The 5298-nt window shown below is 38.6% G+C and overlaps 1 pseudogene; it reads right to left on the bottom strand.

Annotated features, from left to right (window-relative positions):
• Positions 1–2861, bottom strand: LOC143560650 (G-type lectin S-receptor-like serine/threonine-protein kinase SD2-5; annotated as a pseudogene).
• Positions 2862–5298: the final 2437 nt, after the last annotated feature.

The raw sequence follows: 5298 nt of genomic DNA, 5'->3' as shown, positions 1-5298 counted from the left end.
ATTACGTACAAAAAACTTCACACTCAGTGTCGAATTAAACATCATTTTAGCAAAATAAATGATTACACTCAATCAGAATACAGAACAAGCATCCTCAATAAAATATGCTACTCGCAATACTAGTGTTTGATTATTTCCAGAAATTACAATTGTATCAAACAAGGTCAGCTAACCACGAAACATTATGAATGTGCATGAAAGCCGACCCTAAGAACCTAACTCATGGTTACTTACCTAGGACCGGATAGAACAGAAGCCATCAATGGTGTCAAATCTTTGTCATGTTCAACTGCTGTATTTTGCATTCTAGGGTCTGTGAAGTTGTAATCCAAGCTAGATTCTACATTCATTACGCCTTCTAACACCTTAACAACCGTCGACATTGATGGCCTTTTCGTATAGTCATATTGTAAACACCATGAAGCCACTTTCATCATCTCCACAACTTCTGAACCGTGTGTCTGCATATCTTCACTGTGCTTGTCAACCATATCTAGTAGCATCCCTTGCTCCCAACATTTTTGAAGGACACAAAGTAAGTGTCGGTTTTCTTCAGCCTGAGATTTGTCAAAGTTCTTCCTCCCACACAATATCCCTAAGAGAACGATCCCAAAGCTGTATACATCGACTTTTTCAGTAATAACCGAGCCCAACCATTCTGGAGCCAGATATCCTGGTGTTCCCCTCATAGTAGTTATTACTTGTGTTTGACTTCTATCGATGAGTTTTGACAACCCAAAATCCGATACTTTGGCATTGAAATTACAGTCTAGCAATATGTTTTGAGGCTTAATATCTAGGTGGATGATTTTTTGCCTACAGTCTTCATGAAGATATGCTAAACCCTTGGCTACATCAATAAGGATTTTCTTTCTGCATTCCCATTCTAACACGTGCTCTCGGTCTCCATGGTAAATCCAGCGTTCTAATGATCCGTTACTCATGAATTCGTACACAAGAAAACGTTGTGATTTCCATGCACAAAATCCTCTTAGTCAACCAGATTCACATGGTGAATGCTTCCAATGGATTGAACCTCAGCTTGAAACGATTTGTTAACCTGCCCAAGACCCTCGAGAGATTTAACTGTAATCTTTGACCCGTCTTCAAGCGTCCCTTCAAAAACTGCTCCAAATCCTCCTTCACCAAGCTTTTTATTGAAATTATCTGTGGCGGATTTCAATTCTTGATAAGAAAATCGAGTGGGCATTCCTGGTACATCTCCTATAGCCTCTTCCTCCAATTGTGCGGCCCGTCTTCGCCTGCGGATTATGTAAATAAGAAAACCCATAACCCCAAGCAAAAATAAGACGATTCCAATAGTGGTGACTAATATAACACCTAAAGTAGATCGAGATGATCGAGGAGTGGAAGCAGAAGGAGGTGATCGAGACGATGGAGGAATGGAAGCAGGAGGAGGTGATCTTACATTTTGTACTTTTATGAAAGCTGATGTATTGCGGTGAACTACATTTGGATCAACATTCATCATCGTGAAGAGCTCAGAAGGTAAATAACAACTCCCACTTGCAGAATCTGAACCATACTGAAATATAGCTGCTTTGCATGAGCAATTGTTGACACATGCTTGTTTGCAAGTCTCTATGTCCATCGTGTTCATATCTGCAATATCGTTCAAGTACATAACGTTCTCAAGTGCAATAAAAGTCTGATCTTGGGTAGCATTACATGAGAGAGGAGTAATTTCAGAGCAACCCTGTTCCGGTTGCCTATCGTTAACTGCTCTGAAATAGTCTATCCTGGGAGAGATTGACACTGGACATCTACACTGTTGATTACCCGAGCAAAGGGCGTTTCTCCCACAAGCCAAAGGGTAATAACAATCTCCAAGATAACCAGTAAGCAGATCAGCCACCTCTAACCAGCTTCCATCTTGCCATTCAAACACTTTCAAATGCCCATCCGACATCAATTTCATATACTGGGCATCGGATGCTTGAGGTATCTTAATCACCTCATCAGAAACACTTGGCTCAACAGAATTAATGAATAAAGAAAGACTCCCATTCAAGAACCTAACGTACCTTCTTCCTTTATATGTATTGTTGCTAGAGACCGGATAACTGTAATAGGCTCGAGGAGGGTTTAATCCAAAATAAGCAAACAAACCATCATTTGCAACTTGAAGAGAAATTACACCTTTTTGGGCCGTCCAGTTGGTTGACGAAACGCTAGGTATCAGTTGACGTCCTTGAAACAGTCTTTGCCCCGGAACCAAACAATCCGTTGGGTAATCAAAAGATTGCCAAACCACCGAGCTAGTGTCATCAAACAAGACCAGGTTTCCATCATCGGTTAAGTTCAAACCAGCAACAGATTTGCCAGTGGTGTTGGTAGACCAAACTATGCTTCCATCAGCATCCTGCAGGACCAATTCTCCGGTTGCAGTGAGATTCAATATCGCGCCATAGCTAACCGGAAGGTCTCGGTTTGCTGACCACACCACCTGAGGGAACCCGCTAGAGGGTAGAACGATACGACCCCCCGCTGTTGGTTTGAACAATAAAGACAGCAAAGAGGTAGGAGGTGCAGGTACCATTGCAGTAGAAACCGCATGCGAATCTTGGCCCAACGGATCCTCTGAGGAGGATGGCTCGGATCCGTGAGCCATCCGCGTAGTTAATAGAGTGGGGTAAAGATGCATTGTTGGTCCATGAGGTGGAAAGATTTGCAGTCGGATAATCGAAGGGCGGCTGGGCAATGGTTGAGTAGCAATTTAAGATGAGAAACAAGAATATACAATAACAAATCCATGGTGCCCTCATCACTAATGATTAATAATTAATACAGTACATTAGCATATGAAATTGAAGATACATGATGTTATAGTTTTATGATCTAAATACCATATCTAAAAAGTCAATTCCATGGTATAGTTGTAAGTCAGACGAAGTTTCCTTCTAATTTAATACAGAAAACCGTGTGCTTGAATAGGTCAAAACACATATATTAAAATATTCAACTTGTATCTTCATCTCAAAAAAAAAGGTATCTTAATACTCATCCTAAAGTGCATGGTTAATATAACTTAATTACACAGAAGGTCCATGTAATTTGGGCAAAGCAATAAGGCTGGCTACTAACTTTTAAAAGTTACAAGTTTGGGTCCTATGGTTTTAAGTTTATAACAAATTCGAGTAGTAAGGCTAACTTTTGTCAACCTTTTTCTTTGTTGGTTAAAGATTAATTGACTGAAGTACCCTTTTTATAACCATGGAGACTATTTATGTAATTAAGCGTATTTTGTTTTTGTGGGCAATTAATGTAAAAACATTACTAATATAGGCTCCGTCTATTGGGACACCCCATTTTTCTATTTTGACATCTGATATATTCCATATTGATCAATATGAAACATATCGGTTTACCAAACAGACAAAAGACAAAAAACTGGTCATTGCCAGTTTTGGTCTGGTATCTTCGCCAAGATGTACCATATTGGTCTATATGGACCATATGAGGTGTCAAAATAGAAAAATGGGGTGTCCCATGTTGTCAGTGTTGAAGTTGTTTATATGATGAGAAGTATTATATGGTCCATATCGGTCATATTGTAATTTAAAAAAAAAACTATAAACTTTTTTTAAAGTTATTTTATTTATAAAAGGATTATTGGATTAAAATAATCACATCTTTAATGAGTTGGTCAATAATAATCCCACATGACTTATTTCTCTCTGGCAGTCCCACGTTTTCCATGTTTTTTGTTTTATGATCACCCGTTAAAAATAATTAACGGGGTTAGCTTTTGTTGATGTGGCTATATGAGTTGGCATTTAAAAATCCAACGTGTCTTTTTTTTTTCTTTCTAGGCAAATTACGTGGAATCCCTCACCCATATAACCCCCAAATTATCCATTGGAGCCCTAATTCCACCGTCGGAGTAGCTACGGCACCACCGTTGGATTTGAAGAAGCACCCGTCGGAAAAAAAATGACTAATCTTGTCGGAATCAAGTGAAGGAGGCAAAAAGCTTGAATTCTGAGAACTCCCCTGTTGATTATCAACAATATTATCATCTAGGTGTTGCTCAAATTGACCCAATTTTTTCGGATTCCGCTCAAAATTCACAATTGAAGAATTCGAGTTTGTGTTTCTTGGTATCGGGGTTGCGGTGGGTTTGCGTTTCCGGTGGACCGTACAATGTGACCACCTTGAACCTCGACAATCTAGCCGCCGGTGTTACTTAATCTTGACGACCCGATTGGTTCTTGTTGCTGGTTCTGCTGGAGCTGTTGGTGGTTGGGAAACTGATAACTTTCACCCATTTTTCCCAGTGCATATTCGAAATAAGATGAATAAGATCGTCTGTTATTATGTTGCGGCGGCGGGGGTGGCGCCGTAGCTACTCCGGCATGGGTTTATTGAAGCTTAATAAGGATTCAAGCAGATAAAAAACTTAATTTTAGATAATAATAAAAAAAAGCCACGTTGGATTTTTAAATGCAACTCATATAGCCACATCAGCAAAAAGTTAACCCCGTTAATTATTTTTAACGGGGGATTATAAAACAAAAAACATGGAAAAGATGGGACTGCCAGAGGGAAATAACTCAGTTGGGATTATTATTGGCCAACTCATTAAAGGTGGGATTATTTTAATCCAATAATCATTTATAAAAGTACATTTTATTTGAGTGATTATGTTTAATTTTATTCTAAAAAATATAAGTAATCGAAACTAAGTTCTCAACGCATATGTAGCTAACCAAATATTCAGAACATGCTAAACATACATTAAAGACATGAACAAATGAAATTTGCATAAATATATAATCAGTTTGCACATACATAACAAAATTACAAATTATATTTGAAATTAAACATAGTCAACAACCTAAGCTATGGTTGTAGATCCTGAACGGTCGGCGAATCTTGAGCGGCATGCAGATGCTGAGCGACGAGCGGATTCTGAGCGGCATGCAGATCCGAGCGGCGGGCGGATCCTAAGCATCATGCAGATCCCGACCAGCCGCTGGATACTATCATCGCTTAGTCGGGTTGGGTTCGTGTGTGTTTGGGTCATATTGAAAAGATGAAATATGATACATATACCACTTATATTGACACCTAATATGCCACATATCGCCCATTATGACCTATATAGTTTTATGATTATTTTTTTAATATTAATTTTTATTTGAACGATGGGTAACATGCAATATGAAGAAGGTGATCCTTATATGCAAATGATCTATATATGTTTTTTATATATTTTTTAAATATTAATTTCATTTGAAGGGAAAAGACAGTATGATGCATATGATCCTTATATGG

Source organism: Bidens hawaiensis, unplaced genomic scaffold, assembly GCF_021521415.1.
Source record: "Bidens hawaiensis isolate Kalapana, Puna unplaced genomic scaffold, B.hawaiensis_p1.1 tig00020418_1, whole genome shotgun sequence".
NCBI classification, from domain to species: Eukaryota; Viridiplantae; Streptophyta; class Magnoliopsida; order Asterales; family Asteraceae; genus Bidens; species Bidens hawaiensis.
Note: the sequence above shows the minus strand (reverse complement) of the source record. Positions and strands in the feature narration are given on the sequence as shown.